Genomic DNA, 26,706 nt, shown 5'->3' with positions numbered 1-26,706 from the left:
GTACAGCAGTAAAGAGTGATTGGAGTTTATCAGAGCACAAGTCACATGACTTGGGGCAGCTGGGAAATTGACAATATGTCTAGCCCCATGTCAGATTTCAAAATTGAATATAAAAATATCTGTTTGCTCTTTTGAGAAATGGATTTCAGTGCAGAATTCTGCTGGAGCAGCACTATTAACTGATTCATTTTGACAAAAATGTTTTTTCCCATGACAGTATCCCTTTAATATAAACTTTTTTACAGTGACTTTTTTTGTCAACCTTTATGCACACTCTTTTTATGGCAGGGTATATTTACTAACTTTTCACTGCAAAGTACTTAAATCAGAAACTGTCGTGTGGATGCACAATGAATGCTAAATAGCAGGTATTCTGTGTTTTGCTGCTTCTTGGTTAACCCATTCTACATATTGAAATCAGAAACTAACCAGTTGTGGTTTTTCATTTTTTTTTTGCCTTTTGTTCAGCAGCTCTTCAGTTGACAGTTTTAGCAATCTGGTTACAAGGGTTCAAATTAACCTAGCAGTCAAGCAGGCGAGGCCTGAATAGAAAGATTAGTAATAAAAAGAAGCAGTCCCCAGGAATCATCCCTCTTAACTGGTGGGTATAGGCTGGCCCTGTTTGGTACCATTAGGAAGCATGTGATCTCCTCATAATCCTTATAAGAGTTATGAGGATGCAACTCCTTTGACAGAGAGGATATGGATCCTTTCCTATAATCAACATATTTTCCTATAACTTTCCCCCCTACAGTTCTAGTTTCACAGCACTTTTCTTTTTGATCAACAGATCTAAAGAACTGCTTCCTTACCCGACTAGTGTGACTCCAAATTGTCTCCCAAGGCAGATCTAAATATCACCCTTCCATAGTCCCTCTACAGAAGTGTCTAATTAAGGGTCTTTTTGTGAATGTAAAACCAAATGTTTCCAGTGTCAACCCTTTGCAATGCCAGAGCAACACAGACCTGACATGAGAAAGTATTTTTGGAAAATATGTGCCGTGACCCGGATTCGAACCGGGGTTGCTGCGGCCACAACGCAGAGTACTAACCACTATACGATCACGGCGAGCTATATCACTTGATGAAAAGGCAAGCGAAGACAGAAAATACATGACATCAATATGCCCCCATGTTAAAGGGATAGTGACATTTCTCAGTTCTTAGCATAATTGAATTCTTCATCAAAATATGCCTATATATCCTTTAGACTACTTCCCTCAGTGTGACCTCCTTCTATGTAAATCGGACATAGGTCACTTCTCCTTTAAGAGAGTTCCTGACTCTGACATGTTCTTATGAGTGATGGGCGAATACATTTGCAGCGAATTTCCGATTTTCGCCAGCCGCCGAATAAATTCGCGAATCTCCCGCGAAAGTTTTTTTTAGTGAAAACTTCACTTTATTTTTTTTTTTTGGTGAAAAAGTTCGAATTCCTCGATTCTTTTTTGTGAAAACGTTCAAATTGCTTGATTTTTAAGTGAAAACATTCGAATTGCTAGATTTTTTTGTGTGAAAATATTCAAATTGCTTGATTTTTTTGTGAAAACATTCGGATTGCACGATTTTTCCGTGAAAATGTTCGAATTTCCTAATTTTTTTCATGAAAACGTTCGAATTTCACCAGTTCACCCAGTGGCATAAAGTTGGTCTTAAAAAAGACAAAAGTACATCAAGTTCAACCCCTCCAAATGAAACCCATTGCACATACACATTCTATAAGTACCATTATCTATACTAATTATAGATTTTAGTATCAGAATAGCCTATGATATTATGCTTGTTCAAGGAATCATCCAAGCCTACATGCCCCTCTTGAAAGAGCATTGACTAATGCAGGTGGCACTTGAGGCAAGGTACATTGAATACGTTTTTGTGCTCCAAAAAGATAAACAATGTCGCTGTGAAACCAACACGTTAGAAATTTCAATTTCTAATGTAACCCTACAGAGCATCTCTCCCTGGTGGTCTAGTGGTTAGGATTCGGCGCTCTCACCGCCGCGGCCCGGGTTCGATTCCCGGTCAGGGAAGTATGTTTTAACAACACCGTCTTCATTTGTATGTTATAGAAATAATGGCTTTAATGAAGGCTAAACAATCATCCAAACATGAAAGAAACACACAGATTGGCCAATCTGTGGGAACTGTCTAATCAACTTTTCATAATTACACCCCTGAGTCACTAAGCAACTCTCGTTATCATCCTCTCTCAAGCTGTCTCTCTGTCCAGACTGGACAGTGACTTGTCTAATGGAATCCACAACTGCTATATTCATTTCATGCAGGACACATTGCAAGACCTAAAATAGTTCAAGGTCAATGGATTAACAAGTAAGCTAGTTATAGTTCAAATAATACATTGATATAGTTACATTGTTATGTTGGGTTAAAAAAAAAGAAAAAAAAAGCGAAATCCATCAAGTTCAACCCTTTCAAATGAATCCCAGTGTATATACATACATACATACACACTCTCATATCAACCTATATACACTCCAATGAACTATTTATCTCTATTTATCTATACTAGCTGTAGATTTTAGAATTTACAAGTGCCTATTGCCCCTCCTAGAATCTATTTATTTGTTTTGGCAATCTCTGTTTTTAGAGGTTGGTGCACCCCCATCATATGGGATTCTTACAATCACCTGTGCCAATTACACCTATATAAACAATGAACCACCTGGCTCCTGGCTGCTTTCATAAAATATGTCATTTTTATGATGTATCTGCAAGCTAAATCAATCATTTTTATATACATAGTGATGCAGATACATCATAAAAATGGCTATAATTCACTGCACATTAATGCCATGAATATTTTACTGACCAAATTAAAAGGTATCTAAAATATCATGTATTCATTATGAGTTGATTCAATTAAAAGGTCCTAATATTTCTGTCACAAATAATTGATGGTCAAAACTCATCTGGTCAAGTTGTGAAGGTAATGATTTGCAAAGATGGCTGTTAAATAAAGTGCCTAAGTGTTATTTACTCAAGATACAATAGAACATCGCCCAACGTGGGGCTCGAACCCACGACCCTGAGATTAAGAGTCTCATGCTCTACCGACTGAGCTAGCCGGGCTGATGTTCTCAGGCTTCTACTTTAAGGCATAAATAGATATCTCTTTTTAAAATGAGTCATTTAGCTGGGCTAATTATAATAACAATAGGCTGACAGTATCTGAAATCATCAGTACAAATTTTAATGCAGTGGTCCTTATTCATTATGGATTTGCATAACACAGTTTCAATAAGGGTAGAAGTGGCTGCATATTTTAACATTCCTGGTGCATAACCTTATCTATATTGACACTGAAAATAATCAGCCACTTAGCTGCCAAAATTGCCAGTTTGCTCATTTTTTAGGATTCCATATGCTGGATAGAATTAATTGACCTGCATAGTTTTGTGGGTGGTGGGCAGTCAAGAGCCCTCTCATAAATAACAGAGCTGTGATTCCCACAATGCATTACTTTTAATTGGAACAAAGTGAGGGAGGGGTGAGTATAAGGTCTGTTAATGTCAGTAGCATCATTTTGCCTTTACAGGAAGGTACCGTCTATACTCGAGTATAAGCCATCCCGAGTATAAGCCGAGGTACCTAATTTTACCTCCAAAAACTGGGAAAGCTTATTGACTCGAGTATAAGCCTAGGGTGAGAAATGCAGCAGCTTCTGCTAAGTTTCAATCAAAAAATTGAGGGTTTCTGCTCCCATTGGAGGTGCCGGCGTCGCGTTTTTGGATGCCGGCGACCATTCTTGGATGCCGGCGAATATTCTTGGAGATGATCTGACATGGGGCTAGACATTTTGTCAATTTCTCAGCTGCCCCATGTCACGTGACTTGTGCCTGCACTTTAGGAGAGAAATGCTTTCTGGCAGGCTGCTGTTTTTCCTCCTCAATGTAACTGAATGTGTCTCAGTGAGACATGGGTTTTTACTATTCTTAGATCTACCAGGGAGCTGTTATCTTGTGTTAGGGAGCTGTTATCTGGTTACCTTCCCATTGTTCTTTTGTTTGGCTGCTGGGGGGAGGGAGGGGGTGATATCACTCCAATTTGCAGTACAGCAGTAAAGAGTGATTGGAGTTTATCAGAGCACAAGTCACATGACTTGGGGCAGCTGGGAAATTGACAATATGTCTAGCCCCATGTCAGATTTCAAAATTGAATATAAAAATATCTGTTTGCTCTTTTGAGAAATGGATTTCAGTGCAGAATTCTGCTGGAGCAGCACTATTAACTGATTCATTTTGACAAAAATGTTTATACACATGACAGTATCCCTTTAATATAAACTTTTTTACAGTGACTTTTTTTGTCAACCTTTATGCACACTCTTTTTATGGCAGGGTATATTTACTAACTTTTCACTGCAAAGTACTTAAATCAGAAACTGTCGTGTGGATGCACAATGAATGCTAAATAGCAGGTATTCTGTGTTTTGCTGCTTCTTGGTTAACCCATTCTACATATTGAAATCAGAAACTAACCAGTTGTGGTTTTTCATTTTTTTTTTGCCTTTTGTTCAGCAGCTCTTCAGTTGACAGTTTTAGCAATCTGGTTACAAGGGTTCAAATTAACCTAGCAGTCAAGCAGGCGAGGCCTGAATAGAAAGATTAGTAATAAAAAGAAGCAGTCCCCTAGGAATCATCCCTCTTAACTGGTGGGTATAGGCTGGCCCTGTTTGGTACCATTAGGAAGCATGTGATCTCCTCATAATCCTTATAAGAGTTATGAGGATGCAACTCCTTTGACAGAGAGGATATGGATCCTTTCCTATAATCAACATATTTTCCTATAACTTTCCCCCCTACAGTTCTAGTTTCACAGCACTTTTCTTTTTGATCAACAGATCTAAAGAACTGCTTCCTTACCCGACTAGTGTGACTCCAAATTGTCTCCCAAGGCAGATCTAAATATCACCCTTCCATAGTCCCTCTACAGAAGTGTCTAATTAAGGGTCTTTTTGTGAATGTAAAACCAAATGTTTCCAGTGTCAACCCTTTGCAATGCCAGAGCAACACAGACCTGACATGAGAAAGTATTTTTGGAAAATATGTGCCGTGACCCGGATTCGAACCGGGGTTGCTGCGGCCACAACGCAGAGTACTAACCACTATACGATCACGGCGAGCTATATCACTTGATGAAAAGGCAAGCGAAGACAGAAAATACATGACATCAATATGCCCCCATGTTAAAGGGATAGTGACATTTCTCAGTTCTTAGCATAATTGAATTCTTCATCAAAATATGCCTATATATCCTTTAGACTACTTCCCTCAGTGTGACCTCCTTCTATGTAAATCGGACATAGGTCACTTCTCCTTTAAGAGAGTTCCTGACTCTGACATGTTCTTATGAGTGATGGGCGAATACATTTGCAGCGAATTTCCGATTTTCGCCAGCCGCCGAATAATTTCGCGAATCTCCCGCGAAAGTTTTTTTTAGTGAAAACTTCACTTTTTTTTTTTTTTTTTGGTGAAAAAGTTCGAATTCCTCGATTCTTTTTTGTGAAAACGTTCAAATTGCTTGATTTTTAAGTGAAAACATTCGAATTGCTAGATTTTTTTGTGTGAAAATATTCAAATTGCTTGATTTTTTTGTGAAAACATTCGGATTGCACGATTTTTCCGTGAAAATGTTCGAATTTCCTAATTTTTTTCATGAAAACGTTCGAATTTCACCAGTTCACCCAGTGGCATAAAGTTGGTCTTAAAAAAGACAAAAGTACATCAAGTTCAACCCCTCCAAATGAAACCCATTGCACATACACATTCTATAAGTACCATTATCTATACTAATTATAGATTTTAGTATCAGAATAGCCTATGATATTATGCTTGTTCAAGGAATCATCCAAGCCTACATGCCCCTCTTGAAAGAGCATTGACTAATGCAGGTGGCACTTGAGGCAAGGTACATTGAATACGTTTTTGTGCTCCAAAAAGATAAACAATGTCGCTGTGAAACCAACACGTTAGAAATTTCCATTTCTAATGTAACCCTACAGAGCATCTCTCCCTGGTGGTCTAGTGGTTAGGATTCGGCGCTCTCACCGCCGCGGCCCGGGTTCGATTCCCGGTCAGGGAAGTATGTTTTAACAACACCGTCTTCATTTGTATGTTATAGAAATAATGGCTTTAATGAAGGCTAAACAATCATCCAAACATGAAAGAAACACACAGATTGGCCAATCTGTGGGAACTGTCTAATCAACTTTTCATAATTACACCCCTGAGTCACTAAGCAACTCTCGTTATCATCCTCTCTCAAGCTGTCTCTCTGTCCAGACTGGACAGTGACTTGTCTAATGGAATCCACAACTGCTATATTCATTTCATGCAGGACACATTGCAAGACCTAAAATAGTTCAAGGTCAATGGATTAACAAGTAAGCTAGTTATAGTTCAAATAATACATTGATATAGTTACATTGTTATGTTGGGTTAAAAAAAAAGAAAAAAAAAGGACGAAATCCATCAAGTTCAACCCTTTCAAATGAATCCCAGTGTATATACATACATACATACACACTCTCATATCAACCTATATACACTCCAATGAACTATTTATCTCTATTTATCTATACTAGCTGTAGATTTTAGAATTTACAAGTGCCTATTGCCCCTCCTAGAATCTATTTATTTGTTTTGGCAATCTCTGTTTTTAGAGGTTGGTGCACCCCCATCATATGGGATTCTTACAATCACCTGTGCCAATTACACCTATATAAACAATGAACCACCTGGCTCCTGGCTGCTTTCATAAAATATGTCATTTTTATGATGTATCTGCAAGCTAAATCAATCATTTTTATATACATAGTGATGCAGATACATCATAAAAATGGCTATAATTCACTGCACATTAATGCCATGAATATTTTACTGACCAAATTAAAAGGTATCTAAAATATCATGTATTCATTATGAGTTGATTCAATTAAAAGGTCCTAATATTTCTGTCACAAATAATTGATGGTCAAAACTCATCTGGTCAAGTTGTGAAGGTAATGATTTGCAAAGATGGCTGTTAAATAAAGTGCCTAAGTGTTATTTACTCAAGATACAATAGAACATCGCCCAACGTGGGGCTCGAACCCACGACCCTGAGATTAAGAGTCTCATGCTCTACCGACTGAGCTAGCCGGGCTGATGTTCTCAGGCTTCTACTTTAAGGCATAAATAGATATCTCTTTTTAAAATGAGTCATTTAGCTGGGCTAATTATAATAACAATAGGCTGACAGTATCTGAAATCATCAGTACAAATTTTAATGCAGTGGTCCTTATTCATTATGGATTTGCATAACACAGTTTCAATAAGGGTAGAAGTGGCTGCATATTTTAACATTCCTGGTGCATAACCTTATCTATATTGACACTGAAAATAATCAGCCACTTAGCTGCCAAAATTGCCAGTTTGCTCATTTTTTAGGATTCCATATGCTGGATAGAATTAATTGACCTGCATAGTTTTGTGGGTGGTGGGCAGTCAAGAGCCCTCTCATAAATAACAGAGCTGTGATTCCCACAATGCATTACTTTTAATTGGAACAAAGTGAGGGAGGGGTGAGTATAAGGTCTGTTAATGTCAGTAGCATCATTTTGCCTTTACAGGAAGGTACCGTCTATACTCGAGTATAAGCCATCCCGAGTATAAGCCGAGGTACCTAATTTTACCTCCAAAAACTGGGAAAGCTTATTGACTCGAGTATAAGCCTAGGGTGAGAAATGCAGCAGCTTCTGCTAAGTTTCAATCAAAAAATTGAGGGTTTCTGCTCCCATTGGAGGTGCCGGCGTCGCGTTTTTGGATGCCGGCGACCATTCTTGGATGCCGGCGAATATTCTTGGAGATGATCTGACATGGGGCTAGACATTTTGTCAATTTCTCAGCTGCCCCATGTCACGTGACTTGTGCCTGCACTTTAGGAGAGAAATGCTTTCTGGCAGGCTGCTGTTTTTCCTCCTCAATGTAACTGAATGTGTCTCAGTGAGACATGGGTTTTTACTATTCTTAGATCTACCAGGGAGCTGTTATCTTGTGTTAGGGAGCTGTTATCTGGTTACCTTCCCATTGTTCTTTTGTTTGGCTGCTGGGGGGGAGGGAGGGGGTGATATCACTCCAATTTGCAGTACAGCAGTAAAGAGTGATTGGAGTTTATCAGAGCACAAGTCACATGACTTGGGGCAGCTGGGAAATTGACAATATGTCTAGCCCCATGTCAGATTTCAAAATTGAATATAAAAATATCTGTTTGCTCTTTTGAGAAATGGATTTCAGTGCAGAATTCTGCTGGAGCAGCACTATTAACTGATTCATTTTGACAAAAATGTTTATACACATGACAGTATCCCTTTAATATAAACTTTTTTACAGTGACTTTTTTTGTCAACCTTTATGCACACTCTTTTTATGGCAGGGTATATTTACTAACTTTTCACTGCAAAGTACTTAAATCAGAAACTGTCGTGTGGATGCACAATGAATGCTAAATAGCAGGTATTCTGTGTTTTGCTGCTTCTTGATTTACCCATTCTACATATTGAAATCAGAAACTAACCAGTTGTGGTTTTTCATTTGTTTTTTTGCCTTTTGTTCAGCAGCTCTTCAGTTGACAGTTTTAGTAATCTGGTTACAAGGGTTCAAATTAACCTAGCAGTCAAGCAGGCGAGGCCTGAATAGAAAGATTAGTAATAAAAAGAAGCAGTCCCCCAGGAATCATCCCTCTTAACTGGTGGGTATAGGCTGGCCCTGTTTGGTACCATTAGGAAGCATGTGATCTCCTCATAAACATTATAAGAGTTATGAGGATGCAACTCCTTTGACAGAGAGGATATGGATCCTTTCCTATAATCAACATATTTTCCTATAACTTTCCCCCCTACAGTTCTAGTTTCACAGCACTTTTCTTTTTGATCAACAGATCTAAAGAACTGCTTCCTTACCCAACTAGTGTGACTCCAAATTGTCTCCCAAGGCAGATCTAAATATCACCCTTCCATAGTCCCTCTACAGAAGTGTCTAATTAAGGGTCTTTTTGTGAATTTAAAACCAAATGTTTCCAGTGTCAACCCTTTGCAATGCCAGAGCAACACAGACCTGACATGAGAAAGTATTTTTGGAAAATATGTGCCGTGACCCGGATTCGAACCGGGGTTGCTGCGACCACAACGCAGAGTACTAACCACTATACGATCACGGCGAGCTATATGACTTGATGAAAAGGCTAGCGAAGACAGAAAATACATGACATCAATATGCCCCCATGTTAAAGGGATAGTGACATTTCTCAGTTCTTAGCATAATTGAATTCTTCATCAAAATATGCCTATATATCCTTTAGACTATTTCCCTCAGTGTGACCTCCTTCTATGTAAATCAGACATAGGTCACTTCTCCTTTAAGAGAGTTCCTGACTCTGACATGTTCTTATGAGTGATGGGCGAATACATTTGCAGCGAATTTCCGATTTTCGCCAGCCGCCGAATAAATTCGCGAATCTCCCGCGAAAGTTCTTTTTTAGTGAAAACTTTTCGTTTTGTTTTTTTTGGTGAAAAAGTTCGAATTCCTCGATTCTTTTTTGTGAAAACGTTCAAATTGCTTGATTTTTAAGTGAAAACATTCGAATTGCTAGATTTTTTTGTGTGAAAATATTCAAATTGCTTGATTTTTTTGTGAAAACATTCGGATTGTGCAATTTTTTCGTGAAAATGTTCGAATTTCACCAATTCACCCAGTGGCATAAAGTTGGTCTTAAAAAAGACAAAAGTACATCAAGTTCAACCCCTCCAAATGAAACCCATTGCACATACACATTCTATAAGTACCATTATCTATACTAATTATAGATTTTAGTATCAGAATAGCCTATGATATTATGCTTGTTCAAGGAATCATCCAAGCCTACATGCCCCTCTTGAAAGAGCATTGACTAATGCAGGTGGCACTTGAGGCAAGGTACATTGAATACGTTTTTGTGCTCCAAAAAGATAAACAATGTCGCTGTGAAACCAACCCGTTAGAAATTTCAATTTCTAATGTAACCCTACAGAGCATCTCTCCCTGGTGGTCTAGTGGTTAGGATTCGGCGCTCTCACCGCAGCGGCCAGGGTTCGATTCCCGGTCAGGGAAGTATGTTTTAACAACACCGTCTTCATTTGTATGTTATAGAAATAATGGCTTTAATGAAGGCTAAACAATCATCCAAACATGAAAGAAACACACAGATTGGCCAATCTGTGGGAACTGTCTAATCAACTTTTCATAATTACACCCCTGAGTCACTAAGCAACTCTCGTTATCATCCTCTCTCAAGCTGTCTCTCTGTCCAGACTGGACAGTGACTTGTCTAATGGAATCCACAACTGCTATATTCATTTCATGCAGGACACATTGCAAGACCTAAAATAGTTCAAGGTCAATGGATTAACAAGTAAGCTAGTTATAGTTCAAATAATACATTGATATAGTTACATTGTTATGTTGGGTTAAAAAAAAAGGAAAAAAAGACGAAATCCATCAAGTTCAACCCTTTCAAATGAATCCCAGTGTATATACTGTACATACATACATACACACTCTCATATCAACCCATATACACTCCAATGAACTATTTATCTCTATTTATCTATACTAGCTGTAGATTTTAGCCTTGGATATTATGATTGTCCAATAAATCATCCAATCACCTCTTACAGGCATTAACAGAATCTGCCATGATAACATCACCTGGCAGGGCATTCCACAGCTTCATTTTCTTCACCATGCAGAACCCCCCACTGCCCCCTTCCTATAGCCAAGAGGGATGGCCTCTGGTGCGTTGATCCTTTCATTAGGAAAACTATTCCCTTCTATCTGTCTATAATGTACTCTAATACACTACACAATACTCTAATAAAGAGTAATCATGTCCATTCAGTCAAGCATCCTTCTTAAGGACTTGAGCCCAAAACTGCAATGCAATCTCAAGGTGAGGCCTTACCAGAGACATATAAAGAGGCAAAATTATGTTTTTATCCCTTGAGTTTATGTAAGACAGCACTTTTATTTGCTTTAGTACCCACAGAATGCTTTAGCAAAGGCTTTAGCATTGTTTAAGTAGATCACATCCACTGCCATCCCAGAGTCAAAGTCCCTGCTCGCTTCTTCATAAAAGGCAATTTAATAAGTCTGCCAAGATCTGTTATGCATAAAACATTCAAAAAGCTTTTCTATCACAGATATCAGACTAACTGGCCTATAGTTCTGAAGCTAAGATTGGGAGCTTGTCAAGCTCTTTTTAGAATTGCTTCAAATCCATTATTTTTTACCACATGTTGATCTTGTCTTGATATAAATAATGTGACTTTTCCTTTGTATAGTTAATTCTATTTTTAGGCACCAGAGTAATCTTTCATAAAGATAACGACAACTGAACAGTGTGCTGCTCCCCTAGTGCGAGGGTTCAGCATGCGGTTGTTTTGATGAACAAATTACGTGGTGTAGCTAGGAAGGACCAAGCTGTTCTGGTACATAATGGTACAAATGATTTTAAATAATTTCTAGGTATCTATTTATTTATTTTTTTTAAAATGGCACTTGTTATTTTTGCTAACAATCTCGTTTTAGTAAACATTTTTTTTGTCATTCATTAGTATGATGATTATTTTGTCTGAATTTAAACCATAATTGTTTTGGCTGCAACACAGACTACTAACCACACTACAATCACAATAAGCTACACAACTTGGTAGCTGAAAGATGGCAGCAAGTAAGTACATGGCATTAGCACTTCCAAGTTGGGGTTTAAACCCACTATACTGAATTGGTGTAACATGTTACTCATTAAACCTACAGCAAGAGGCCAAAAGGAGTCAAAAAGTGTCACACTCACTCATCTGAACTACTACTAAAAAAGTGGTGGGAAAACTCATAATAGCGTGATCTTAATACTTGCACTCACCTGCTCCAGACTGCTTCACTCCTGAACTCCATTGCATGTGTCCTCTGCTGGTTCAACGCACAATGAGTGATACAATTTGGACAATAGGCGGAAAAGTATTGAGATCAGGTTAGTAGGACGTTTCACACAAGTCATACTATATAGGTGCAGATAGCACTTGGTTGGTGGATAGTAATAGTTGTGAAGTGCTTGTATACCCACATTTGTGTATGCTGGTCCAGATTTGGATGCTGTGATGTATACATTTATTGGTGCTGCATTAAATGGCAAGTAGGATTTAAGAAACTTATATAACTTATATTGGCCCTCCACATTAGGCGCCTTGTCGATACATGACCAAATACAGAAATATTGCTGTCTACAAACGCAAAATCTTTTGGGCATATAATTTGTAAACAGACATATTTAAATAAGTTTCATAAACAATATGGTAATTGAGTTGTGAGGGAAATGAGGAAACATGGACTGAGAACATCTGCTGCCTATATAGTGATAAGTAGTTTTTTTTAAAATATTTATATTGACACAAATTGTGGTATGTTAAGTGTTTCTTGCCAGTTCTAATGTGGGTTTTTATATAAAGGGGCTGGGCATAAATACACTTGATTGGGACTGAGTTTGTATAAGCATGGAACTGAGCTGAGTCAATTTGCACATAATAAAATACACTGAATTGATTTGACACACAATTTACAAGTGCCTGTTGCCCCTCCTAGAATCTATATATTTGTTTTGGCAATCTCTGTTTTTAGAGGTTGGTGCACCCCCGTCATATGGGATTCTTACAATCACCTGTGCCAATTACACCTATATAAACAATGAACCACCTGGCTCCTGGCTGCTTTCATAAAATATGTCATTTTTATGATGTATCTGCAAGCTAAATCAATCATTTTTATATACATACTGATGCAGATACATCATAAAAATGGCTATAATTCACTGCACATTAATGCCATGAAAATTTTAGTGACCAAATTAAAAGGTATCTAAAATATCATGTATTCATTATGAGTTGATTCAATTAAAAGGTCCTAATAATTCTGTCACAAACAATTGATGGTCAAAACTCATCTGGTCAAGTTGTGAAGGTAATGATTTGCAAAGATGGCTGTTAAATAAAGTGCCTAAGTGTTATTTACTCAAGATACAATAGAACATCGCCCAACGTGGGGCTCGAACCCACGACCCTGAGATTAAGAGTCTCATGCTCTACCGACTGAGCTAGCCGGGCTGATGTTCTCAGGCTTCTACTTTAAGGCATAAATAGATATCTCTTTTTAAAATGAGTCATTTAGCTGGGCTAATTATAATAACAATAGGCTGACAGTATCTGAAATCATCAGTACAAATTTTAATGCAGTGGTCCTTATTCATTATGGATTTGCATAACACAGTTTCAATAAGGGTAGAAGTGGCTACATATTTTAACATTCCTGGTGCATAACCTTATCTATATTGACACTGAAAATAATCTGCCACTTAGCTGCCAAAATTGCCAGTTTGCTCATTTTTTAGGATTCCATATGCTGGATAGAATTAATTGACCTGCATAGTTTTGTGGGTGGTGGGCAGTCAAGAGCCCTCTCATAAATAACAGAGCTGTGATTCCCACAATGATTTACTTTTAATTGGAACAAAGTGAGGGAGGGGTGAGTATAAGCTCTGTTAATGTCAGTAGCATCATTTTACCTTTACATGGTTTCCTTTCAAATAGTGGAATAAGGTATATTTGACTAAAGAATGCATTTGTTTCTGGCAGTTTAAATAGTCTTTATGTGCACTCTTTTAACATGAAAAAGGGTGACTAAAAGGAAAGTACCATCTATACTCGAGTATAAGCCCTCCCGAGTATAAGCCGAGGTACCTAATTTTACCTCCAAAAACTGGGAAAGCTTATTGACTCGAGTATAAGCCTAGGGTGAGAAATGCAGCAGCTTCTGCTAAGTTTCAATCAAAAAATTGAGGGTTCCTGCTCCCATTGGAGGTGCCGGTATCTCGTTTTTGGACCACTCTTGGATGCAGGCGAATATTCTTGGAGACTATTCTTGGACGCCGGCGATCTGACATGGGGCTAGACATTTTTTCAATTTCTCAGCTGCCCCTGGTCATGTGACTTGTGCCTGCACTTTAGGAGAGAAATGATTTCTGGCAGGCTGTTTTTCCTCCTCAATGTAACTGAATGTGTCTCAGTGAGACATGGGTTTTTACTATTGAGTATTGTTCTTAGATCTACCAGGGAGCTGTTATCTTGTGTTAGGGAGCTGTTATCTGGTTACCTTCCCATTGTTCTTTTGTTTGGCTGCTGGGGGGAGGGAGGGGTGATATCACTCCACTTTGCAGTACAGCAGTAAAGAGTGATTGGAGTTTATCAGAGCACAAGTCACATGACTTGGGGCAGCTGGGAAATTGACAATATGTCTAGCCCCATGTCAGATTTCAAAATTGAATATAAAAATATCTGTTTGCTCTTTTGAGAAATGGATTTCAGTGCAGAATTCTGCTGGAGCAGCACTATTAACTGATTCATTTTGAAAAAAATGTTTTTTCCCGTGACAGTATCCCTTTAATATAAACTTTTTTACAGTGACTTTTTTTGTCATCCTTTATCCTTTATGCACATACTACTTATGGCAGGGTATATTTACTAACTTTTCACTGCAAAGTACTTAAATCAGAAACTGTCGTGTGGATGCACAATAAATACTAAATAGCAGGTATTCTGTGTTTTGCTGCTTCTTGATTTACCCATTCTACATATTGAAATCAGAAACTAACCAGTTGTGGTTTTTCAGTTTTTTTACCTTTTGTTCAGCAGCTCTTCAGTTGACAATTTTAGCAATCTGGTTACAAGGGTTCAAATTAACCTAGCAGTCAAGCAGGCGAGGCCTGAATAGAAAGATTAGTAATAAAAAGAAGCAGTCCCCCAGGAATCATCCCTCTTAACTGGTGGGTATAGGCTGGCCCTGTTTGGTACCATTAGGAAGCATGTGATCTCCTCATAATCCTTATAAGAGTTATGAGGATGCAACTCCTTTGACAGAGAGGATATGGATCCTTTCCTATAATCAACATATTTTCCTATAACTTTCCCCCCTACAGTTCTAGTTTCACAGCACTTTTCTTTTTGATCAACAGATCTAAAGAACTGCTTCCTTACCCGACTAGTGTGACTCCAAATTGTCTCCCAAGGCAGATCTAAATATCACCCTTCCATAGTCCCTCTACAGAAGTGTCTAATTAAGGGTCTTTTTGTGAATGTAAAACCAAATGTTTCCAGTGTCAACCCTTTGCAATGCCAGAGCAACACAGACCTGACATGAGAAAGTATTTTTGGAAAATATGTGCCATGACCCGGATTTGAACCAGAGTTGCTGCAGCCACAACATAGAGTACTAACCACTATACGATCATGGCAAGCTATATCAATTGATGAAAAAGAAAGAGAAAACAGAAAATACATGACATTAATATGCCCCCATATCAGTTCTTAGCATAATTGAAGTCTTCATCAAAATATCTTACCTATGATTAAGGGATAACTCCCGAAACGCGTAAGGTGTCATCAGCAGTTACTCCAATAAACCCCATTTTCAGAAGTGCCGTCTACCGTCTGCTTCTTCGCATCTTTGCTACTTCCACAGTGGGGACACTGTGAGACTGAGCACCTGAATCGTTGGGAAAACGGTGAGCTAGTGCGGTCCTTATTCTTCTTTCTCACTCATTCATCAAAATATGCCTATATATCCTTTAGCAACCAATGTGTAAAAGAAACGGATCCGCACACACACCGGTTGCTAAGGGACCCGGCCGGGTCAACAGAAGGAACGCACCACCAGCTTGCAGGATTGGTGAACTACAGGTGTGCAGTAGGAGAATTACATTATATATCCTTTAGACCAGTGCTGTCCAAGTTCTGTGGTACCGAGGGCCAAAATTTTACTGGCCTATGTGGATAAAGGGCGATAATGGAAGTCAGTGTTGGCCGCTCCCCTTTTAAAGCACACCCACTGTAAACCCCAACCATATTACCACAGGAACTTTTAAGATCATATCCACATTAACCGTGGTAGCACACCAAAAAACCAAATGGTTGGTGCTCACTGCAGGCAGATTGAAGTCATGTTAAAACATACCCTTCAATCCATATGCCTCATCCTCCCCTGTGGATAATACAACAGCCCCCCAACACATGATTAAACACCGTAGGGGTCCTTAATAACAATTTCTAAATGCTAACAAACCCCAAGAACAAACCCCTAACAGGCTTACATTCCACAGGTAGCATAGGGCAAACTGAGAATGGCACACCCAAGCAGCACTGGACAAGCAGAGAATGGCACACACAGGGAGGCAGGGCCAGCCAAGGTATTTTTGCACCTTAGGAAAGGCTTCAATCAGTGCCCCCCCACTCAGTCCTGCATTACCATTTCCCACCTTACCAGTCATATAGCCCCCTGTACCTGTGCCAGCACCTATCATATTGCCTCCATTTGTACCTATGCCAATGGCAGTCAATCCCCCAGATTGCCCCCAGGCCCCAATCTGTACCTGTGCCAGCATAAGACAAATAATGCATCATATTTTCACCCCAGTCTGTACCTAAGCCAACGGCAACCAAAAGAATCCATCATATTGCCCAATTTGCATCTGTTCCAGCAGTAGCCAAAAATCCATCATATTACCCTCAAACATCTGTGTACCTGTGCCAACAGCCACCATATTGCCCCATGTACCTGAGCCAGCAGCCAATCCCTTATATTGCCCCAATCTGTACCTGTGCCAGCATCAGCCAAAAAATACACACTATTGCCTCCATATTTGTACTTGTGCCAGTAGCAGCCAGATATCCATCATATCATCTGTTTACCTGTGCCAGTAGCAGCCAAGATATTGCCCACAAATATGTACCTGTGCCAGCAGCTGCCAAAAGGGAGCTGGGGAGTGATTCTGTTTGGAACAGGGGGTTTATAAAGTTAAAAAACTATGAAAGGCCAAGCAAATCAGGTTTTAAAAAAGAAAGAAAGGAAATTCCCCTTAAAAGTGTGCCCCCCCCATGATTGCGCCCTAGGTGGGCGCCTACTCTGCCTGCCCCTAGTTCCGGCAGAACAGAGCAGGAGACAAGTAAAGCTCTCAGTCTAATATGTACTACATACAGTGACACAGTGCTGGTGGCCCATTAGCATTTTGTATAAAGTATGAACAGGAGAACAATCTGGGCAGTTTCAGTCTGGATCTCAGGCGTGAACATTGTTCTCACTTGTGTCACAAGTGAGAACAATGCAGGGGGATCACAGGTGTGATACAGGGGATTAGAGTCTGAATTTGAGGTTTCAACAATGCAGGGTGCAGTTTATCTCTACAGTGATACCTTTTAAATTTTACATATGGTAAACAGACACAGCATCTGGGGGGCCAAAGAAGGGGGGGTTGCGGGCCGCCAGTTGGAAAGCCCTGCTTTAGACTATTTCCCTCAGTGTGACCTCTTTCTATGTAAATTGAACATAGGTAACTTCTCCTATAAGAGAGTTCCTGACTCTGACATGTCCTTATGAGTGATGGGCGAATACATTTGCCTGGCACGAATTTGCAGCGAATTTCCGATATTCGCCAACCTCCGAATAAATTCGCGAATCTCCTGCAATTTTTTTTAGTGAAATCGTTCAAATTCCTCAATTTCTTTTTGGTGAAAAAGATCTAATTGCTCGATTTTTTTGTGAAAATATTCGAATAGCTTGATTTTTTAGTGAAAACATTCAGACTGCACGATTTTTCTGTGAAAATGTTCGAATTTCCTATTTTTTTTCATGAAAACGTTCGAATTTCACGATTTTTTCATGAAACTTTCGCATTTCACAGTTTTTCAGGGAAAACGTTCTTATTTCACAATTTTGGAATCATGGAATCCATAGCTGCTATACTTATCTCATGCAGTACACATTGCAAGATTTAAAATTTGTCAAAGTCAATGGAGTACCAAGTAAACTAGGTATAGTTAAAATAAAACATTTATATAAATAAATAAAAGACCAAATCTATCAAGTTCAACCCTTTCAAATGAAGCCAAGTGTACATACATAGATACACACCCTCCTATCAACCTATAAACACTTAAATAAACTATTTATACTAGTATCTAATTCAGGGCTGTCCAACTGGCAGCCGCAGGTCCCATAAAAGTTCATTTATTTAGCTGGATAAAATCAGTTGTAGAAAACCTTGATAGAAAAAATGTACAGAAAAAATGTACAGAAAAAACTTCGCCAAAAAGACTCCACAAAAATAATTTTTAAGGTAATGTCCAAGCAGTACATTTACAAAGCAGTCTCGGTTATCAGGTATACTGCAACACAAGAGACCAAAACATTTCCAACTATGTATCCAAGGTAGCTCATCTTAGTAACATATGTATCCTACATGTTAGCACATTTTTAGTAACACTCAGGGGAAAGAAAGTATCCAAAAATTTCTTAACAAGATACGCTGATAATCACATGGCATAACCCATAGCACACAATGTAACAATCGTAAATAAAGTAGCAAAAAGCTAGATACAATGTGTCTATTCATATCTTGCCCTACTTGAACAGAAGGGAAAAGGGAAGCTGATCCTATCACTGCTGAAAGTCACCCGCAGCTTTGCTATCTGAAAAAATGGATAAAAATATTAGATGATTTATATCACAGATAATATGCCATATTGAACTCCTCATTTAGCCCCCTAGGATGTTTAGATTGAAGTAACCAAATCCAGCAACACTCACGCTGCAAAAGCAATTTTTTGATCTCATATCCCTGTTTGTGCATCACCTTCTCAAGAATTTGCCATCTTAATTGAGAGACACGATGACCATTGTCAAAAAAATGTTTAGCCAGTAATGTTTCTTTCTTAAATCTCTCTTTACCAATACCCTTTTGCTCTTTCTTTGTATCAATAGCTACCGGCCGGTAGTTGCGTATAATGGATTTGTGTTCATTCAATCGGAGTTTTATGGCTCTACTGGTTTGTCCCACATGGGCTTTTGATTGAATAAATCACCTCCTTGCTGTCACAGGTAAAGTGCCCCATAATAGCAAGCTTTGACCCCTGCTGGGGATGTGCAACACTATTCCCCGGGATTATACCGCTGCAGTGACTGCAGTTTCTACAAGGACTTCGTTCCGATAGAGCGACAGTGTTTTTTTTTTACCTTGGTGGTCTTAGGTTTTATCAGCTCACAAATACTTTTACCCCTTCTGTATGAAAACATAGGGGGTTGCTATTACGGGGCACTTTACCTGTGACAGCAAGGAGGTGATTTATTCAATCAAATGCCCATGTGGGCTTGTGTACGTGGGACAAACCAGTAGAGCCATAAAACTCTGATTGAATGAACACAAATCCATTATACGCAACTACCGGCCGGTAGCTATTGATACAAAAAAAGAGCAAAAGGGTATTGGTAAAGAGAGATTTAAGAAAGAAACATTACTGGCTAAACATTTTTTTGACCATGGTCATCGTGTCTCTCAATTAAGTTGGCAAATTCTTGAGAAGGTGATGCACAAACAGGGATATGAGATCAAAAAATTGCTTTTGCAGCGTGAATGTTACTGGATTTGGTTACTTAAATCTAAACATCCTAGGGGGCTAAATGAGGAGTTCAATATGGCATGTTATCTGTGATATAAATCATCTAATATTTTTATCCATTTTTTCAGATAGCAAAGCTGCGGGTGACTTTCAGTAGTGATAGGATCAGCTTCCCTTTTCCCTTCCGTTCAAGTATGGTAAGATATGAATAGACACATTGTATCTAGCTTTTTGCTACTTTATTTACGATTGTTACATTGTGTGCTATGGGTTATGCCATGTGATTATCAGCGTATCTTGTTAAGAAATTTTTGGATACTTTCTTTCCCCTGAGTGTTACTAAAAATGTGCTAACATGTAGGATACATATGTTACTAAGATGAGCTACCTTGGATACATAGTTGGAAATGTTTTGGTCTCTTGTGTTGCAGTATACCTGATAACCGAGACTGCTTTGTAAATGTACTGCTTGGACATTACCTTAAAAATTATTTTTGGGGAGTCTTTTTGGCGAAGTTTTTTCTGTACATTTTTCTGTACATTTTTTCTATCAAGGTTTTCTACAACTGATTTTATCCAGCTAAATAAATGAACTTTTATGGGACTATAACAATTTGTGATAAACGGAGATTACTATTTTCTATGTCAATTTTTATGCCAATTTTTGTATAATTCACTTGTTTTTCATTTGTCATTTATGCAGTTAACTTTTTCATTACTTATGCTAATACTGATGATGAGTGTATGATGTCACGCAGGAGGGTGTTAAATAGCTTTCTCTCACAACAAAAATTTTATGCTTGATAAAGGGGTCTAACCCCGAAACGTTGCATTTTCTGTTAATAAAACGCAAGGGATTGTCCCTGCTTGAGTGCCAGTGATTTCTTACCCATTTGATGTTGGAGGGTGCCGACCCCTTTGTCACCGTGCATTGGGAAATCAACACGAAGGTCAGGGAGTGCGAGAAGAGCTTTTCATCTAAACCTCATGTTTAAACCCCACAGTACTGAGCTACAGTATGCAGTTACTGCAACTTTCACAAAAGCTTCCATGACATACCTTAAAACATACATAAATTACATAGGAACTAATAAAACTTATGAATCAAGCAATGACAGGGCAGAGAAGTGTTGCAGGGGCAGGCAGGGGTTAAATAGTAAAATGTATGATGTATTATAGAGTAACATCTGCTTTTTATATTGCGATATATTTACTGAATTATTTTCGCATCTCCTACATGAGCTTTCCAACAGTGGAATGACCAGTTACTGAGCCCCATAGCAAGAACATTGTCCCCTGAACTCTAGGAACAAGTTGTTATATTTTTTTAAATGTTATACCAACTGGAATTTTCTGTTCTTTCTCAATGGTGTTACCAATCAAGCAATGACACTGTTGACCAGCCAATATACATAAAAATGAGGTAACTTCTTTATCTTAAAAACATTAGTGGTCATTCCCATCATTTTAATCCAATTGTTTGGTCCTAGGGCTGAACAATTAAGTAAATATTTGTAAATTGAGGTGAAAACATATACAACAAACATAGGATAACATTATTAAGAAGCTTTCACTTGCCCCAGTGGCCTAATGGATAAGGCACTGGCCTCCTAAGCCAGGGATTGTGGGTTCGAGTCCCATCTGGGGTGCTTGTGGTTTTGTTATGGAATTAAAAGATGGGTTTCTTGCAAATTTAAAAACCTTTTCAAACTTTAGCAGTGCAATAACAAGGGGACAAAAGCAAAACAAGCATTTATTATCTAAATGTGATTTTTTAGTGCCAAGTTCTTCAAATGCATTATTTTCATCACCTGCTTTATCTAAAACATAGTAAATGCAATACTTTGCTTAATCTATCTATGCACCTCCTGCACATCTGTCATCAAGGGGTTTGAGATTTGCCTCTCTGTATTCGTTATTCTGTCCTACACCATTGTCTTATTTTTAGAGGTTTTTAAATTTTGCTTTTTCACTTTAATATTTTCTGTGCGTCGTATTTCCATGAAATGTTTTGGAATTAAATATGTGATTCCTTAAAACTGATAACTTGACATAATCTTATACTATCTAAAATATATTAAAATCCAGTTGCTTAATCGAAGTTTAATGATGAAAAACAAAGGGCATCTTAATCTGAAGTAAAAAAACATTTTTTAAAACATGTTCAGTCATCCTGTTTTATGTAGAATTGCACACAACTTTTTTGCCTCTAAAATCATAATGATATGATTGCCTTTCAAGTATTGCCAGTTTGCTCTTATTTAAATAAAGACGGGGCAAATTTTTTCCTCAAAATTCATGCAGCTGACTTGCTTTGAATGCACACAGCACTAAAAGTTGAAAAAAAAACAGTTTCTCTTGCCCCAGTGGCATAAAGTTGGTTTGAAAAAGACAGAAGTACATCAAGTTCAACCCCTCCAAATGAAACCCCTCCAAATGAAACCCATTGCACATACACACCCAGACCAACCTCTCTATACATTCACATGAACTACATTAACCAATATCTATACTAATTATAGGTTTTAGTATCAGATTAGCCTATGATATTCTGCTTGTTCAAGGAATCATCCAAGCCTATTTGCCCCTCTTAAAAGAGCATTGACTAATCTGGTACGGAGGTGGGTGGGGGCTCGGTGGCACATTCCGCACCAGGGCCCGCCCCCTTCCAGTTACGTTACTGCTCCAAAAAGGTAAACAATATAGCTGTGAAACCAATATGTAAGAAATTTCAAATTCTAATGTAACATAGGAAGGCAGATCTCCCTGGTGGTCTAGTGGTTAGGATTCAGCGCTCTCACCACCGCAGCCCGGGTTCGATTCCCGGTCAAGGAATGAAGTTTTAACCACGCCGTGGTTTGTATATTATAGAGATAATCCATCATCCAAATATGAAAGAGACAAAATCAGCTTTGAACTTCTGTGGGAACTGTCTAATCACCATTTCATAATAACACCCCTTAGTCACTAAGCAACTCTCCTTCTCATCCTCTCTCAAGCTGTCTCTCTGTCACATTCTGGACTGAGCTGCTCCAGACTGCTTCACTCCTGAATGCCATTGCACATCTTCTCTGTCCGTTCAACACACAATGAATGTTGCAATTTGAAGAACAAGGCAGAAAAGTGCAAGTATCGAAATCATGTTATTATGACTTTTCACACCACTCTCACTATATATGTGTTGATAGCACTTGGTTAGTGGATAGTAATCGTTGTGAAGTGACTATATAACCACACTTGTGTATGTTGGTCCAGATTTGGATGCTGTGATATATAAATTTATTGGTGCTAAGTTAAAGGGCAAGTAGGATTTGAGGAATTTACATAACTTAAGGTGGCCATACATGACAAGATCCGCTTATTTTGCAAAGTTGAGAGGATCTTAACCGATATGCCCATGAAAGGCAGGGTGTTATTGGGTTAATCTGATCATTAGCCCTGGGGACAAATGATTGTATTACAATGAAGGAAAGGAGCAATGAGGATCGCATCAACTAGCAATGTGGTCCTCAATCACTAAAAAAAGAAATCAAACCTGCCCAATCGATATCCAGCCATTTTGTTGCCTGATATCAATCAGGGAGAGCCGTTGGAACACTCTCTACATGGGCAGATAAACTGCCAAATTGGTCTAAAGGACAGATATCAACAGCTTTAATCTGCCCGTGTCTGGCCACCCTTACATTGGCCCTCCACAATAGGCACCTTGTAGATACATGACCCAATACAGAAATATCACTGTCTCCAAACACAAACTTTTTTGTGTATATAATTTGTAAATGGACATTTTGAAGAGGCCTAACATGTTTCGGAATAAGATTCCTTAATCATAGCCTATGATTAAGGGATCTTATCGCAAAATGCATTAGGCCTCTTCTGTCCAGCAACCTGCTACAATAAATCCTGCGCAGAAGTGCCGTCTATCTCAAGTTTGTCGTGTGATACAGTGGGGACACTAGAGACTGAGCACCTGGCAGGGGGAGGATAAGCGGTGAGCTTGAGCGGTCTCTATTTGTGTTTTTTTTATATAGTAATAAGCAGTTTTTTTTTTCAATATCTAAAAAATTTAAATTTACACTAATTGTGGTATGTTAAGTGTTTCTTGACAATTCTAATCTGGTTTTTACATAAGGGGATTTCCATTAGCATGTCTAGTGCATTTAATATACATATCTCTGCATTACTTTTGTATATAAAAAATCTTGATTTAGTTTACAGATTAAACATTAACATGCCTATAATTCTTCCTAATTTATGTGGCAAAATAAAAAGCTATCTAAAATATTATCTATTCATTATGAGTTGATTACATGAAAAGGGCCTAAAAATTCAGTCACAAATGGTTGATGAACAAAACTCATCTGGTCAAGTTGTGAAGGTAATGATTTGCAAAGACTCAAAGAATGTTGAAGGTTGTGTGAGTAACTCAAGATACAATAGAACATGGGGCTTGAAGCCACAACCCTGAGATTAGGAGTCTCATGCTCAAGCAACTGAGCTACCCAGGCAGATGATGCCATTCTTCCACTTTATGCATAAATAGATCTCTATTTTTAAAATGTGCCATTTAGCTGGGCTAATGATAACATGGTATAATAAACTGAAACTATCTGTACACCTTTTGATGCAATGAGCCTTATTCATTATGGATTTGCATAACACAGTTTCAATAAGGGTAGAAGTGGCTGCATATTTTAACATCCCTGCTGCATAACTTTATATTTATGAAAATAATCTGCTACTTAGCTGCACAAATTGCCAGTTTGTATCTTGTAGTTCCAAGGGTCCAAATTAAACTAGCAGCCATGCACTGATTTGAATAAGAGAATGTAAAATGAATAGGAGAGGATTCAATAGAAAGATTAGCAATGTAAAGAAGTAGTCCCCCAGGAATCATCCCTCCTAACTGCTGGGTAAATGCTGGCCCTGTTTGGTACCATTAGGAAGCATGTGATCTCCTCATGACCAATATGAGAGTTATAAGGATGTGAATCCTTTGGCAGAGGGGATATGGATCCTTTCCTATTATCAATATTTTCTTATAACTGTCCCCCCTGCAGTTCAAGTCTCATTGCACTTTTCTTTTTGATCAACAGATCCAAAGAACTGACTGGCCCAGCTTTCCTTACCCAACTAGTGTGACTCCAAATTGTCTCCAAAAGCAGATCTAAATATCACCTTTCCATAGTCCCTCTACAGAAGTGTCTAATTGAGGATCCTTTTGTGGACCTAAAAACAAATGTTTCCATTGTCAACACTTTGCAGTGACAGAGCACACGGCTCTGTCACTGCAAAGATTTGCTGCGGCCACAATGCAGAGAACTAACCATTATACGATCACGGCAAGCTACATCACTTGATGCAGAAAAGAGTGGAGACAGAAAGTATATGATATTATAATGCCTCCATGTTAACCTTTAAACCTCACAGTACTCAGTTACTGTATGCAATTACTGTAAATTACTTTTACAAAAGCTGCACTGACTTACATAACGAAATAATTTACATATGAGCTTATGAAACTTCCAACATGCAATGACAAGGCAGAGAAGTGTGACAGGGGCAGCCAGGGGTTAAACTTAGGGCACCCAATAAACTGATTTGCTTTATGAACACATTAAATCATGGAGATATTAAAATGAATGATGTATTATAGAGGAACATCAGCTGTTTATATTTAGATGTACCTATTGAATTATTATCACATCTCTTTTATGAGCTTTTCAATAGTGGAATGACCAGTTACTGAGCCCCATAGCAAGAACATTGGCCCCTGAACTCTAGGAACAAGACATTATATTTTTTTAAATGTTATACCAAATGGAATTTTTTGTTAACACCTTTCTACCTGCCCCACTCTATGCTGCCTTTGTGTGCCCTACTCTGACTCTGCCTGTGTGTACCATACTCTGCCTGCCTTATTCTGACATGACATAAAGTTTCCCCATATGATTGATGAGTGATATTCTTGCAGTGAGTACCAACCATTTGGTTTTTTTTTGTGTGTTTCCTATGTGGATATGGTCTTTTCTCCTGATAACATGAGTGTGGTATAAAGTGTGTGTGGTTTCAAAAAGGGGAGTGGTCGACACTTGCTTTTATTATCAGCCCTCCCCAGGTCTGGACTGAGAGTCAAAATAGGCCATGGCATTTTAAGTACACAGAAGCCCAAATAGTCCCCCACAAGCCCACTAAATAATGACTGTCTATGGCATCTTACAGCAGCCCCTCTGGCATTTGCCAGAACCCACAGTTTTCCAGTCCGGGCCTGTCCTCCCCCATGTAAGAAAAAGAAAAAGCACTGCAAAAACAAAGGGGAAAAAAGCAATGCACGGATTTAATAGCTTAAATGTGATTGTTTAGGGCCAACTTGCCAAGTTCTTCTAAGTATGTTTTCAAATGCATGTAGCAAAACTATAAGATCTATGCACCTCCTGCACATCTATCATCAACGTGGTTGAGATTTGCCTCTCTGAGTTAGTTACTCTGTCCTACACCATTTCTCATCTTTTTGGATTTTACTTTTTTCACTTTAATGTTTTCTGTGCTTCGTATTTCCATGAAATGTTTTGGAATTAAATAGCTGTCCCTTTACAAATGATGGCTTGACGCAATCTTCTACTGTCTGAAATATATTAAAATCCAATTGTTTAATCGAGGTTTAATGAAGAAAAACAAAGGGCATCTTAAACTGAAGGAGAAATTTTTTTTTTTACTTTTTCAGTCATTATGTGAAACGTACACAATTTTTCCCCCTCTAAAATCTTATTGATATGTTTACATTTCAAGTATTGCCAGTTTGCTCTTAGTTAAATAAAGAAGCGGCAACTTTTCTCCCCAAAGCTCATGCAACCGGCTTTGAATGCACACAGCACTTAAAGTGAAAAAAACCTTTTACATGCCCCAGTGGCATAAAATTGGTTAAAAAGACAAAAGTACATGAAGTTCAACCCCTCCAAATAAAACCCATTGCACATACATACACAACCCCTCTATACATTCACATGAACAATATCCACCAATATCTATCATATTATAGGTTTTAGTAGCAGAATAGCCGATGAAATTATGTTTGTTCAAGGAATCATCCAAGCCTCTTGAAAGAGCGTTGACTAATGCAGCTATCACTTGAGGCAAGGTACATTCAGCAAGTTTCTGTGGGCCAAAAGGTAAACAAT

At 38.4% G+C, this 26,706-nt stretch overlaps 10 non-coding genes across 10 annotated transcripts; 4 read left to right on the top strand and 6 right to left on the bottom strand.

Annotated features, from left to right (window-relative positions):
* Window positions 1-997: 997 nt before the first annotated feature.
* On the bottom strand, window positions 998-1,069 carry trnah-gug. Its single transcript has one exon. It is a non-coding gene; the product is annotated as a tRNA-His (tRNA).
* An 889-nt stretch (window positions 1,070-1,958) lies between these two features.
* On the top strand, window positions 1,959-2,030 carry trnae-cuc. The gene has a single exon. It is a non-coding gene; the product is annotated as a tRNA-Glu (tRNA).
* Window positions 2,031-3,017: 987 nt separating this feature from the next.
* On the bottom strand, window positions 3,018-3,090 carry trnak-cuu. The gene has a single exon. It is a non-coding gene; the product is annotated as a tRNA-Lys (tRNA).
* A 1,978-nt stretch (window positions 3,091-5,068) lies between these two features.
* On the bottom strand, window positions 5,069-5,140 carry trnah-gug. Its single transcript has one exon. It is a non-coding gene; the product is annotated as a tRNA-His (tRNA).
* An 890-nt stretch (window positions 5,141-6,030) lies between these two features.
* trnae-cuc lies at window positions 6,031-6,102 on the top strand. The gene has a single exon. It is a non-coding gene; the product is annotated as a tRNA-Glu (tRNA).
* Window positions 6,103-7,091: 989 nt separating this feature from the next.
* On the bottom strand, window positions 7,092-7,164 carry trnak-cuu. Its single transcript has one exon. It is a non-coding gene; the product is annotated as a tRNA-Lys (tRNA).
* A 1,980-nt stretch (window positions 7,165-9,144) lies between these two features.
* Window positions 9,145-9,216, bottom strand: trnah-gug. The gene has a single exon. It is a non-coding gene; the product is annotated as a tRNA-His (tRNA).
* An 857-nt stretch (window positions 9,217-10,073) lies between these two features.
* trnae-cuc lies at window positions 10,074-10,145 on the top strand. Its single transcript has one exon. It is a non-coding gene; the product is annotated as a tRNA-Glu (tRNA).
* Window positions 10,146-13,116: 2,971 nt separating this feature from the next.
* trnak-cuu lies at window positions 13,117-13,189 on the bottom strand. The gene has a single exon. It is a non-coding gene; the product is annotated as a tRNA-Lys (tRNA).
* A 7,915-nt stretch (window positions 13,190-21,104) lies between these two features.
* trnar-ccu lies at window positions 21,105-21,177 on the top strand. Its single transcript has one exon. It is a non-coding gene; the product is annotated as a tRNA-Arg (tRNA).
* Window positions 21,178-26,706: the final 5,529 nt, after the last annotated feature.

Source organism: Xenopus laevis, chromosome 3S, assembly GCF_017654675.1.
Source record: "Xenopus laevis strain J_2021 chromosome 3S, Xenopus_laevis_v10.1, whole genome shotgun sequence".
NCBI classification, from domain to species: domain Eukaryota; kingdom Metazoa; phylum Chordata; class Amphibia; order Anura; family Pipidae; genus Xenopus; species Xenopus laevis.
Note: the sequence above shows the minus strand (reverse complement) of the source record. Positions and strands in the feature narration are given on the sequence as shown.